At 36.9% G+C, this 14,644-nt stretch overlaps 1 protein-coding gene across 2 annotated transcripts in view; it reads left to right on the forward strand.

The window, feature by feature from the left end:
- Nucleotides 1–3,033: 3,033 nt before the first annotated feature.
- Nucleotides 3,034–14,644, forward strand: part of LOC5574633 (mitochondrial glutamate carrier 1) — a 42,617-nt gene continuing 31,006 nt past the window's right edge. The window contains exon 1 of one of the 2 annotated variants that reach the window (XM_001661499.2): nt 3,034–3,225. The gene's annotated coding sequence lies outside the window, so the exon portion shown is untranslated. Of the gene's footprint in view, nt 3,226–3,695; nt 3,721–14,644 lie in introns of those variants that run through there. The other variant, XM_021844185.1, reaches the window with a different exon arrangement.

Here is a 14,644-nt window from a genome sequence, read left to right on the forward strand (position 1 = left end):
TGAACGACCGCACTGTTCTCTTTCTTTCGAAACTCTTCTAGCAAATACTCTTTTAGCATGTTCCAACTAGTGATATGGCTTACAGTGCCCAAAAATAACTTCGCCAAACCAGTTAGTTTTTTCTTCGCTAGCACAAATCTTCGCAAATTTGTTAGCCCAATAGAATCAGCCATTTCATCAAAATCACTTATCCACTTTTCAACGGAGTACACTTCCGTACCACTAAACTCATAGAAGGCGGATTCTACTTCCGTAACCGTAAGCAATTGCTCTCCGGTGGTTTGTCATCTGTCGTGGTCAGAAAATCTTCGTTCACGACGCACTCTTCCATTTTCTCGATACGATTTGGAGTACTGGCCATCGGCTGCGTTGGATAAGTGCGGCTTACAAGAAGTTCGTTCGACAAGCGATTATTGTCAGCCCTCAACGCCTGCAGTTCAGCACGCATTTCGCCAACTTGCTGAGAGAGGTTTGCGATCGTCATATTAGAGAAATTCAACTGATTCACCAGTTGAGCGAACGTACTGGCCGGATGGTCACTCATTGGTGGCGGATTACTCATACTCTGTGGGTGTGGTGGTGGGAACGAATGGTTTCCGTAAGGGTTGTCCATTCCTTCTTCTTATTTGCACTTGTTCAAGGTTTAGAAGATAGAAACCAACTCCACAAATTTCGAGCTATTGTTCTTTGTACTATTGTCTTCGCAGATTTTTGTGGAGCACCGTATGGTCTTATCCACTGGTGTACTAAACTAACTCGGTCGAAGAATTTTGACACTAGAGCGGGTCCAGATCACGTGGGGATCATACGGGAGCGTGCCCCGCTCAAGTGTCACAATTCTCAGACCGAGTGAATTTAGTACACCGGTGGATTAGACCATAATCACTTCTGGGTGCTAATACACGTTGTGGAGTGGATAATTATCTAACCACTTCCTATTTCAGCGTTTTTAGCACTATGTCCGACCGTCGCGCTTTCCAGTTCCCGGACGAGCCCCCAAAAATTATTAGCTTTACACTAAAATCCGACCACGAAACCGTATTAGGGAATGGAATTTTCGGACTAACTATGAAGGGTGAATACGAAACTTTGAATTCAACGATTTATTCGAAAGCCGCGTATCGCAAGAGGACCGGTCCTTTGCACTTCTGTCTACTGACTGTCCTCTCGATACAATCTCTAACAACACTTCGAGTAAGAGAGTCACTTATGGTCAAAAGGAGAAAATATAGAGCTCACTCAGAAAAGTTCAGATGATCTTAGGGTTGTTCTAATTCACAATCTCACATACATGCATACAATTTTCTTCCATAAAAGCACTGCCGGTCAGTGGGAGGTGAATTGTATACACACACACACACACACACACACACACACACACACATTTTCGATTGTTCGTTTAATGAGTTGTTGTAACGTGAAGGTGGCCTTTAAAAGAGTTATTAGAAAGTTTCTAAAGGGAGAAGGACTGTCATGTCTACCTATCTCAAGTGATATTCATTATTCCTTATGACTCTGGTACCTTTTACTTGTTCGTACCTACGGAATTTCTGAGCTATAAATACTGGCTTTCGTAGGCGCAGAAGAGAGACTTCCCGGACAGTGGACTGATTAACATATTATTTTATTCTTTATTTACAGGATATAAAAGAAACCTTCACACAATTTTGCACATCTTCCATCGTTGCTCTTATCAGTCTCGTAAGCTTCCCGGGAAAGCTATACTGGCCCATGATATTTCATAGCTCTACGCGATCGATACTATCGTATGCCGCCTTGAAATTATTTAAATGTAATTTTGATGCATTTTTAATGTAATTTATTGTTATATTAATGTAATTTGAATGCTGTACTGATGTAATTGTAACGTAATTTTACTGCAATTTTCACGTAATTTTAATGTTATTTTGATGTAATTTGGAATAACCTAAACAAGAAAAATTAATATTGGGATGGTACACAAATTATGTCACGCAAAATTTCGACTTTTTCGACTCCCCCCCCCCCCCCCCCTTTGTCACGTTTTTTTGTATGAGTCCTTCGAAAATTGTGTAGGCTTGTCACGCTTGGCTTTAACTCCCTCCCCCCCCACTTTGAAGCGTGACGTAATTTGTGCATGACCCCATTGCAGAAAAGTTTATTTCTTAAATATAACGGCGAATTTATTAGTTTCTAGCAGTATTGGATAGAAGGTAAAAATGAATTTCTTACACTAGATTCGAATACTTAAAAGCACCGAATTTAGTTCTTAGTACTATACCATTTAATTCCAGTAGAGTTTGTATCATTTGACAGATACGCGTATTTCGACCTCAACTGTAAGGCCGTCTTCAGTGTCGTGTACTAGACTCGACAGAGATCTAATTTTAATGTAATTTGGATGCAATTTTAATGTAATTTTGATGTAATTTTGATGTGATGTTAATGTATTTTTTATGTCATTTTAATGTAATATCAATATAATATATTGTTTTTATGTAGTTTCAATGTAGTTTTAATATAATTAATTTTAATGTAATTGTGATGCAATTTTGATGTAATTTTTATGTTATTTTAATGTAATTTAATGCAATATTAATTTAATTTTAATAAAATTTCAATGTATGTAATTTTAATATAATTTCATTGTTATTTTAATGCAGTTTTAATATAATTGTTCACATATTTCAAAACGCAAAAAATAGCCATATTTGGCACCCATCCACCGCCTCGTAACGCATTTTGTATGAATATTTTTCGAATTGTGTGAGCTGTAACTATCGCAAAAATTTTACGACCAAGACCAACAGACCCGTGCGAACCTCCAGATTCACTTTGGCATGGGAGATTTTTTATTAGCAGTGGAATCAAACTCTGAGTGGAAATCATTGAAGGTGTTTACTGCGACATCTATGAAGTCAAACGAAAATCTTTATCCGGTGCATCCACCTACTTAGATTTAATGGTTTGTTTTTTTTACACTGGTCCCAATCTTTGGCCGATGAGGATTTCGTTTTCGATTGTCATCTGTTCAGTGTTCAGTCCAGCTGGTTGTGTGATTTTAAGTAGTAGTAGTTCATCTTCGGCTCAGTTCTGTTGTGAAGTGCTATCCGTCCCAGTTCCGGTTTTTGGGTGTCCAATTTTTGTCCTTTCGGCACCACTTCAAAGACATATCATTTTGTCGAAGCCAGGAAATAGTGATTGGAGATTCTGAAATTTACATTCCATTTTCAAAGCATCCAGAAGGTAAGTAATTGATATGGTCAGAACGGATACCATTTGTCTTTAAAGGCAATAGTGGATGGTTATAATGGGTTATCAACCCATTGACAAGGTGATTGACAATGATCCAGCTATCAATTTATAACAATTGGAATAGATTGCCTATCGTCATAAATACAGAGCACTGCTTTTGAAGCTTCGAATGGATTTTATTGAAAAAAAGATATCCATGTACTCGCCACTATACTTTTGCCTTGAGTGATGTTTGCTCTTTATGCCATGAGCATGTTTCGCTTATTATATACGTTAGAAAGTCACATGAATATTTTTTATGCCTATGCAAAATATTATAAATAGCTGTGCTCAAAAACAAAAATTGGCGTCGAACGGCGAGTTTCGATTTATTACTCTCGATCCTTGTTACCGTCGAGAGTTAAAACGAAGCAAATAACGACAAAGGTTTCAAGTTAGTGTAAGCTTGCTTCTAGACATAGGGAATATCAGTAACACATAAATCAGGTTTGTTACTTCATTTCAAATGGAACTAATTGCAAAATCTAATGTTTGTATTTCAAATTATGACAATAAATGCCACAGTTTCGTAGTACAGGATAGGGCAGCAAGAACAAGTGTTATATAATAGAAATCCGGTAGGATACAGCGTTTTGCAAATATGAGTTTGCTATCGAGTTGCAGGTGGCTATGCAAAGGCATAAATAAATATGATGTTTTATTGTGGCCACAATCAATTAAGAGGGGCAACAGGGTGTCAATCGGCACAAATCGATTTAATTTTTAGAAAAGAAAACAAAAATACTTCATAAAAAGTTTTGGATTTTCTAGCCTTTGCCAATCTAGTTCTCCTAAAAAATCCTAAGTTTTTTTTTCTTCAAATTAGTTTAATTCACGTGGGATGGTACACAAATTACAGTGCCCGTTCGGTTTTTACAACATGCCAAAAAGTTTCATGTTACCAAAATCGAACGGTGGTTTTGATTAAACCCGGGGCAGAATGGACACTTCCTGTATCTTTGCATATGCAGATAATTTTACACTTTAGATGCTAACAGTGGCGAACTCGCCAAGGGCGAAAAGCCACTCAAATAAAGATAAATAAAACTTAGATGCTAACATTATTCCAGTGACCAGTTACAAGAAAAAGTAATCCATTAAAATTTCAGGAAAATTCCATTTATCATTTAATTTTTAACCGAGAAATGAAACATATATAATCGAAAATTGTATCTTTCACATCACGCAAAATACATTTTGATCGACGAATGATTGCATGTTGTCCCCGAAACACTTGGTTTTTCGCAACAACTCATAAAATTGTATTCGATGTTTATATTTATTTATTTATTTATTTATTTGATTAATTCATCTGACAGTTGTCTACATGAATATACTTAATAGTTATTGTAGCATCCTTGAACTAGTCACCCTCCTATTAAAGCATCCAGTAGTCTCTCCAAAGTCAAACAGCTCTTCAACTAAAGAAAAGGTTCGCAAACATGCGGTCAGTGATTCGTTACAGCCATAAGAAGTGCGATGAAATCTTGTTGTCAACATAGTTGAAGACCTCAATTGCCTGCCCATTGTACGGAAGTTGACACGAGTTAGAAGCGTAGGTGCATCGATCTCTCCATTCAGCAGCTTAGCAACGAAAATAGATTGTTGGATACTTTGCCGTCGCTGCAGTGAATCAAGTCCTAGAAGCCGGCATCGCTCATTATACGGTGGTAGGTTTTGTGGATCTCGCCAAGGCAGACTTCGTAGCGCAATACGGATGAATCTGCGCTGAATACGCTCGATTCTGATATTCCATGACAGATGATAGGGAGTCCATATAATCGAAGCATTTTCGAGTATTGGACGTACTAATGCACAGTAGAGAGTTTTGAGGCAGTGCGGGTCAGTGAACTCACGAGAAACTTTCGTAACAAAGCCAAGTTGACGAGATGCTTTTGAGATCATGCTCGAAATATGTTGATTGAAGCTGAGTTTAGCATCCAGGATGATACCTAAATCACTTATCTGATCGACTCGTTCAAGTACGTTCCCTTCAATGCGATAATCAAAAATGATGGGATTTTTTGATCGATGGAATGTTATAACCATGCATTTACAAACGCTTATTAAAAGCTTGTTCAATCTACACCAGTCTGCAAAAGTATTTATCAGACCTTGAAGCCGCCTACAGTCCTCAACAGATTTGACAGTAAGAAAAATTTTCAGGTCATCGGCATATATGAGTACGTATTCGGAACCCAAAAGAAGTGCAACATCGTTAAAGAACAATGTGAAAAGCAAAGGGCCAAGATTGCTACCTTGTGCGACACCTGAACTATTGCTGAATGCACGCGAAACAGCGGAATCAAGCTTAACTCGCAGAATTCGGTTAGATAAATAGCTTTTCAACCATGACAAAAGTCGATCAGATATGCCAATGCGAGAAAGTTTACACAGAAGAATACGATTATCTATAACGTCGAAGGCGGCCTTCAAGTCCGTATACACAGCGTCAACCTGCGCTTTAGTTTCAATCTGTGAGATGCATGTGCTGGTGAAATCGAGCAAGTTTGATGTGACAGATCTCCCTGGCATAAATCCGTGCTGATTCACTGAGATGTAGCTCTTGCTGTAGTTGAGAATGACACTGCTGACAATAATTTCAAACAGCTTCGATCCGGCAGAAAGGCTTGTTATTCCTCTGTAGTTCTTCACATTTCTTTTATCACCTTTCTTGAAAACGGGAAACATAAAAGATTGTTTCCACACATCAGGAAAGGTTTTCTGCTCAAAAGACGTATTGAATATACGACTTAAGGGAACGGCTAAAGAGGCAATACAGCGACGAAAAATTACTGCAGGCACACCATCTGGACCTGGTGAGTACGAACTTTTTAATTTCCTGGAGGCGGTGATAATCATATCCGACGTAATATTGAAGATATCAATGTCGACAGCGTCAGTAGGAAGACTCGACGCTGCAGCATCGGCTTCCTGTTGAGAAGTACTACATGGTGAGAAAACGGATGCAAAAAACTCGGCAAATAACTCGCAAGATTCTTCCACTGAAGCCGATTCAGTTTCGTCGAGATAAACGTTGGACGGGATGGACGGACTATTTCGTTTTGAATTCACAAATCCCCAGAAATTTTTCGGGTCTCTACGAATGCCAGCTTGAACACGCGAAACGTGTGACTTATACAAGATAGTATTCAACCGATGATAAGAGTCAGCAGCTGTTTTGACGAAGTTTTCTTTGTTTGGCATTCCGATCACGCTTCAACCTGCGCAGTTCTGAAGTGCTCCATAATGGCTGAACTGGTGGCCTTTTTACAGGGAGGTTGTCATTAAGCCAAGAGCAAATATCGCGACAGAAACGCTCCGTCATTTCGTTCACATCCTGTACATTCAACAACTCGTTCCAATTCACGTTTGCCAAGTACTCGATAAGCGCAACAAAATCGAGCCGACGATAGTTTAGCACTCTGGATTCTCGATGACTAGAAATGCTACGTTGCGTAGATGAGGCAGCCACGGAAATATCTAACGGAGGGTGATGAGGATCGATAGGCAGTAACGGGGAGTCAGCTCTCAAGACGTTGATGTCTCCGGAAGTGGAAAATACAAGGTCCAGAACTCTGTCAAGATGATTGAGATGGTTGTTAGCTTGTGTCATGTTGAGGAAGTCGAAACCGTCAACTAAAGCAGCGGCTGCAGGGGGTAGGACACGAGAACCGTTGGGGGTAAGTCCTTCGGTACCAACCGTCCATGACAACCGCGGTTGATTGTAATCCCCGCATACTATAACTTTATCATCCGAGGAGCTTTTGTCACACAGCTCTTGCACAGATGCGATATGTGCCTCAATGGTTGAAACATCCTGGCTTCGATCAGGGGGAATGTAGACCACCATCAGTTTCAGCTTTTGTCCCTTGATGATAGATGATACGCAAATTTGTTCCAAGTTTTGGCCGTTACTTAGTTCAATCAATGAGCTAGGATATTGCTTGCCAACAGCAATGAGACAGCCACCGAAACATGTCTTATGGCTATTTCTGGTGCTGCGATCACAGCGGTATACATTGTAGATTGATGCAATCGTCTAAACCAGTTTCAGTTAGAATAATGACATCGAGGTTGCAGTCATTGGTGGAGAGATAGAAATCGTCAATCTTCGTTCTTAACCCACGAACGTTCTGGTAATACAGCAAAATGTTGTCAACTTGAAACGGAGAACTGGTAGCGATGATAGCATTGTCAACAATTACAGTATTACAGTATAAAACTACTCCATGTTCAGTATGTTCTCATACAAAATCGAGGTACAATAATTTCGCACGTGTCTATTTCACATCATTGGGAATTGTATCGGGTCACAAAAAGCCGAATTACAGAAGACCGAAACCAAATAACCAGCCAAAATTTTAAAATCAATTTGATTGAAAACCACTAACATTCAGCACATTTTTCTACAAAATTTTGAAAATTTTTATTTTAAAGTCTTTAGAATTTGAAGAATTTCAACTATGCGAATTCCATTACCCACTTGCCCCACGGTACCTTATCTGCATATATGTTCGAAAAAACATCTCGTTCAAGCTTTGTAGTATATTTGAGTAAAAATGAGATAATATGTAATTATAAAACTTTTCGGGAGTCTATTATTAAATAAAGTCACAATTTATAAGGCAGATAAAACCTACCGCTCCGGTGTTTGTAGATTACAAGTGTTGAATTTCAAAATTATGTACATGGTAAATCATATAAATAATTCTGCTCCCTAGTGTTGACCTCAAGGATGACCCCCAAAACCCTTCTTGATTGCGCCACTGATCTGGTTTCTTCAACATGTTATCAAATAATAATTTTTGATTTATTCAAATATCGACAGTAATATCTGAAAAAGAGTACACTTGAGCCCGTTTAGCAAAAAAGAATAGTACGCCAATTTATAAGGTACATGTACTCTAAAAAGAGTACGTCTGGTAACCCTAAATGAAATGGTTGAAACCGGACGAAAATTGTAGAAGTTATGGTTATTCTTGTATTAGTATTGAAATTGTACACGTTTAATATTTAGAAACGCATTTTGCGTTAGAGGCGGCTGAAACTGAACAGAACTTTTTGATATTATATTTTGGCTTTTCTCGGTGACAACAGACAAAAACAGCATATTTTGCGTTACGCGTTTCGGCTTACTTCACTTCAGCCCTCATCAGACGCAACATGCTGAACGCAACCTTACAGCTTGCGTCTGATGAGGGCTGAAGTAAAGTAAGCCGAAACGCGTAACGCAAAATATGCTGTTTTTGTCTGTTGTCACCGAGAAAAGCCAAAATATAATATCAAATAGTAGTTCACGGTGATCAATTCAACCAATGAACAGAACTTTGCTTTAAATGGAGTAAATTATGTAAAACAGAATCGTTTAAGGAATTACGCTAGAATTTAACAATGTGGAATTTATAGTAGAGTTTACATAATTTCTCGTTTATGAATATAAGTATTTAGATACAAAGGTATCGACCGTGATAATCATTGCTTTCTTCTCCACGCTCCCTCTTACTTCGAGCCAAATAGACCGATATGTCGGTAAACAAATTAAATATAAGTATTTTGATTTTGTACTGTTTTTAGTGAACTAAAATTATTTTAAAAATGATTGATTCCTAGAAAACTAACACGTAAACAAGCAGATAAATATTCAGTTTGAAGGTGACCTTGATCGGCAATGTGTAGGGGTCCCATGATCAGTGTTATTAGTTATCAGGGTAGCCTAAATACCTGTACAAAATTCATTCTCAATAACTCGGTTTAATTTTGTAATTTAGACGGATCATTTTCATTTCAATTATTGTTGAAAAAATAAATCAGTTACCATTTTCTGGACTGGTAGTAGATCTCAATTCAGAAGTCTAGTCTCTATTTTAATACAAGTCTCTATCTTAACGGTAGGTCTTGAAAGTCTCTAATTTAGTCAAAATTGTCTTAAAAGTCACTTTTTCTTCATTCTGCTTGCAGTGAATCTTGCTTCAAGAGGCTCCAGAGATAGTTTCAGAGAATATTACTCATTTTTTACAGATTCTTCAGGAATTTCTTTTCAGATCCCTCGAAGAAAAACTCAAGGAAGAAATTTCTAGTGATTTATACAAAGATCTCTTCAAGTATTTTTCTGGGATCTCCTTAAGAAAGGTCTCTACTGAATCCACCACCAAGTCTCCCAAAAGATCTTCCAGCGTTGTTTCGAGGGATGGTTGGAGGATATTTTTCGTAATTTGCCCCAGGAGCGCTACAACGATTTTCACAAGAGCTACCTTATGAGAAAAAAATCATTCTACAGTTCTTAAATGTTAGTTCCTCTAGTTATCATTTCAGGAATTATATGGATTACTTCAAGTATTCATTCATATTTTCTATAGGAATTGCTCCTAAAATTCCTCTTGGGTTTATCCGAAGATATATAATTAATACTCTTCCAGGAATTCCTCTTCAAATTTGACCTGGGATTCCTCATGAAGATCCATCCGAAAATTGTCTAAAAATTTCATGCGAAATTTCTCCTACAGTTCATCCAAACACTTTCTCGTGTATTTTTTCTAGTAAAATCTTCATGGCTACAACAAATCCTGTGAGGTTCCACACTACAGCTAATAATACAGTAAATATTCTAGTAATTCCAATCATCTTAGCCATTCCTTTGAAACTTCCTCCAGAGCCCAAGAGTTCTTACAGAGAACTTTGTGGGAGTTCATCAAGGATTACCACTTTCAAACTAAATCGAGTTTCATCGGATGTTACTCTGAGATTTTATTCTGAAATATCTCCCAGATTTTTTTAAAAATTTTACTAACAATTTCTGAAAAAAAAATGATATTCCTGATAAAATGAATGGGGAAATTCTTTGAAGACATGTTTGGGAAATTTCTCTATAATTTCTAGAATTATTCCTGAAGGAATCTAGAAACAAGAATCACTGGAGTAACTCCTGAAGAAATTTTGTGGTTGAAATCTGGAGGATTATTTTGAAACAAATTCTAGAAAATCCCTGGAGAAAATTATTGTTGAAATCTTGAAGATGTTTTAAACGAGAATCTTGAGGGAAGTTTTAAGATAATGATGGTGGAATGATTAAATACATTCCTGGAGCACTTATGATTTTCTTGAAAAATTTCTGAAACAATATTAGGAGCAATTCATGATGGAATCTCTGAGTAACTTCTATGGTTACCCTTAGAAAAATTCTTTAGGGTGTCCCAGAAAGTATGGACACGACTTCACCATACTGCCATTTCAAGACGTGTGAAGATAAAAATCTGAATTTTACACATTTGATTACTGTACCCAACAAGTGCGTATAATAAAAATCTGAAAAAAATATATTTATCAGCGACGATATGATAATTGATCAGACTATCACTTACTTAAATTGAAATATCAAACTTAAGTATGTAAAATTTGTATTGCAACTAAAAATCCGATTCCAGCCGTGGTCGATTTGAAAATGGTCAAAAACAAATTCTTATATTTAAGTAAAACATGAACAAACCAATATGTCAAGTTGTCTATCAAAGAGAATAGGGATTAACCGATCGTAAATCTGAAATGTATCTTCGTTATGTTGTCTTACAGTGGAGAGAAAAATACGAGATTTTTCAAGTTTTACCATTTTTTCAAGTGTTCTCTAAAAAAAAGCCGCATAAAATTTCAAACAAAAATTTATGTAAAACCTCCTTGATGCAATGTAGTTGAACTAACCACGGCGAAAGATTTTGATTAAAACATATTTCACTAGTTATTTTTTCAACAAAAACAAAATGTGGTCTGTGCTGACCAGAGAAGAATTGGTTTTCTAAAATCAAAATTTCCAATGTAAAAGTTTATTTATTCAAATAAAATTTTCACAGATATAGAAAAACACAAAAATTTAAAAATATTTGATTGTTTGGAAAAGTACTATGATTTTTATTGGCAAAGTCGTGCCCATACTCTCTGGGACACCCTACGTTGAATTTTTGAAGGTCTAAAACGAAATCCTTGGGAAGTCTGTGAGAATCACAAAACGAACTCCTAAAGAATCATTGTAGTTCATTTGGTAATTTATTTTAAGCAAACCATGGGCAAATTTGTCGATCTCAAAAGTATTTCTTTCATCAAGGATTTTAAAACCAATCTCGACTCAAAAACACAAAATTGAGTAAATGTCCAAACTTTCTTAGAATACGCGTATCGTTATTTTACACAATTCGATGACCCTGGAGGGATCGGTTTTGCTTTTTACTGGTTATTGAGCAAAAATATTACTGCACAATCGACAAGCATTTCGCGAAATACTATTTATACTATAAATAAGCTATTGTTTTTTCTTTTGATTGCCGGCATTCAAAAGATTAATTTGAAAACGCTTAAAAAACAAATATTTATGGTCTATCGCCAGCTTTCTAGGCGAATCCTGACAATATACCTTCCCCAACCTCCAACTCCGTAGCACTTATGAGGGTGTCGCTGAGTCGGTGGCCTCTCATTAAGTAAGTGCTACATCAACATTTCCTTCCCCTATCCCAAGTTACGGTAAAGATGGGCGTGGCCGGGAATAGCGATATTCATGCTTTTAGTTTTCTTGTTTATGATTTGAACAAGGTATACTCCCCTGCCTTGTTCTTGAAAGTAGTCAGGATGAGATTATTAAAAAGAAACATGAATGTTGCTAGTATCCAATCTACGAAGTATACCGTAACTACGCTAACGCTAACGCTAACGCTAACGCTAAACTTTCTTAGAATACCAAAGCTGTAATGAATAATTGCTTTCCAGCGCTACTTCGTCAGCTAATATTTCCACTTCCTTGTCAATTCACTAGAAGTCCTCGCGACATCAAGTCGCGGCGATTTAACAATTGATATCATCGATAATTTTCAGTAAACTAATGTGCTTCTGGACAAGAATTAAGAAAAGAAGAACTGTAGGCTCATTAATTGACATGTTTTCATTAAACTACTACTACAACATATTGACATAAGTTCCATTACTTTAGTCATAATTCTACAAAAGCTTCGCATTAGCGTCCAACATTTAGACGGCGTTCACCTTAACTTTAAGGGCCCCTAAATCGAACTCCGCACAAACACCCTAGCTGCGCCACTGATAATGTTGTCGAATCATTTCAACAAACATAACTGAACAGAAGATAATTCAAGAGACAAGAATAAAATTTTCTTTGTTTACATGTTACTTATGTTATTGTTCATTTTGACGCCTTAACAAATGTTAAACCACAGACAAACAGACGTATCACTTAGAACAAATTGTGATTAAAATCATAGTCATGAGGACATGTACGCCCAATGCTAAAATCGGCGTGTTTGGCCGATGGGCCAGATGGCGGTAGTGAGAAAACGTCAAACGCGAATAAAAACGATGCTAGCGCTGCGAGTGGTGGATTGACCACCTACCATATTTTTGAATCGGCCTTTAAAAAGGTGGTCGATAGACAGCGATGAGAGTGTGAAGTCTGTTTATCTGTTGTTAGAAATAATAGAAATCGTAGATATAACTGTTAGTTTTTGAATTTATTGTTATGAAAAGATAAACTTTCCACTTGTCCCACTTGTGGATTTTTCTTTGCGTAATTAAATCTGTCAGTGTCTTCAGCGGACTCATTTATCAAAAATCAAGAAAAATACGTATGAAAACATCATCACAATTCGTTACAATCTTGCACTTTTATTCGCACCTCCGTACTTATGAAGACCTGAGGGGTGCGGTCTCGAACACTTTGATCATTCAACTTGAACACACATTTTTCCACCAGTGCTAATCGTTGTTTGTTTGCTTGTCTCGCAGGAAACCATTTTCAAGGTGTACACTTAAAATATTTCACCATAAGCTTTTGCAGTTTGATGCAGACTATAAGTCTAATAAATCAGCTAAAACAGCTAGTTTCTGATCTATTTTAGTTTGAAACATATTTCACAAAAAGTCTAAAAAAAAGGCATTAATAAGATCAATTAGAATGTTCCTGTAACACCTTCAACAGTTGATAGTGTTTGCGTCACATAAAATGTATATCATTTTTTAGCGTGACGAAGTAATGATCACACACTCCTAGGCATCCGCTCTGACGAAGGTACGGTGCTGCCATCTGGAAAAGTTTACTCTATGCGTGAAGTGTCGAAAATTTAACCCGGCAAGGTATAGGAAGTGAAATTTCAAATGCTTATATAAAATTAATTACAATAGCTATTTAAATTATTTTCAGTACATGTTGATAGACTATTGATGGACTACATTATAGACACATTATTTTGATTTTTATATTTTTTCCTCAATATTCTGCGGATTCTATAGCTTATCATATATCTAACCCCGTACACTTGACAGAATTTAATTAAATTTAGTTTTGAATTTTTTAGAAGCATTTGAAAATTGACTTCCTATGCTTTGCCATGTAAAGAAATCTGAGCTTCACGCATAGGGTCAACTGTGATAATTGCCTCCGTCATCGCAAATACACGGATCATTTTGATGAAAATTTAGGCTTGACAGCAGCCTGGCTGCTTGTTTATATCCAGTTCGCACCCCCGGATGAAGACTAACTACGCAGTTCAGTGGTGAGAACAAAAATACAATACACCCGATTCTGTTATGCACGGATTTTTTTACACGGCCGTGCAAACAAAATGTCATACATTTTTATTCGCCAAAACATAAAACGTCGAGAAATGGTGTTACCTAGTTTTTTTTTTGCACGGTACGCCTCTCCCGTGCAAAAACAGAATCGGGTGTATAGGGAAAAGTATGACCGTCTGACTTAAGGCGGTCAGTTGGCGGAAAAGTTGTTAAAAGTGCTGAAAATATTATGAAATCTTTGAATTTTTGCATGATTTTCAACAATTCTTAAATTTTGGGTCAAAATAGGCAGTTTTTTTCGAACATTATTTATTTCTTTTTCTGTGAGTTAAGTACACTGACATATTACATTAGAGTGGTTCAAAAAACGTTTTTGCTCCACACCGCTCATTCGATTCAAGATCAAATTCTGAGTGTCCTCTCAAATTTTGAGCTCATTCGGATGAAAATTGAGACTGCACAAACCCTCCAAAGTTTATATGGGAATTACTATGGGAAAAGCAAGCAAATCATTCAATCGGTCATAGTGTTTGCCCATGTGCTCTTGGGGATTAGAGCTACGTTGATACTGTGAGATACATTCAACAGCTACAACTTTGCCGAAGATCGTTTTCAAATCGGATGCCTCAGTAATTAGTTATTGATTTTTATATGAGTTGTAAAACTTTGGCTATAATAATTGGGCACATCTGCACTGCCCATAAAGGCATAACTGTCCCATATGGAATTAGTAGGCATTGAGAAATTAGCGCTCGAAGTTTGAAGTTTGCATTCTCATACAAATGTTTATAATTTTCTAGTAAAT

This window comes from Aedes aegypti, chromosome 2 (genome assembly GCF_002204515.2).
Source record: "Aedes aegypti strain LVP_AGWG chromosome 2, AaegL5.0 Primary Assembly, whole genome shotgun sequence".
NCBI classification, from domain to species: domain Eukaryota; kingdom Metazoa; phylum Arthropoda; class Insecta; order Diptera; family Culicidae; genus Aedes; species Aedes aegypti.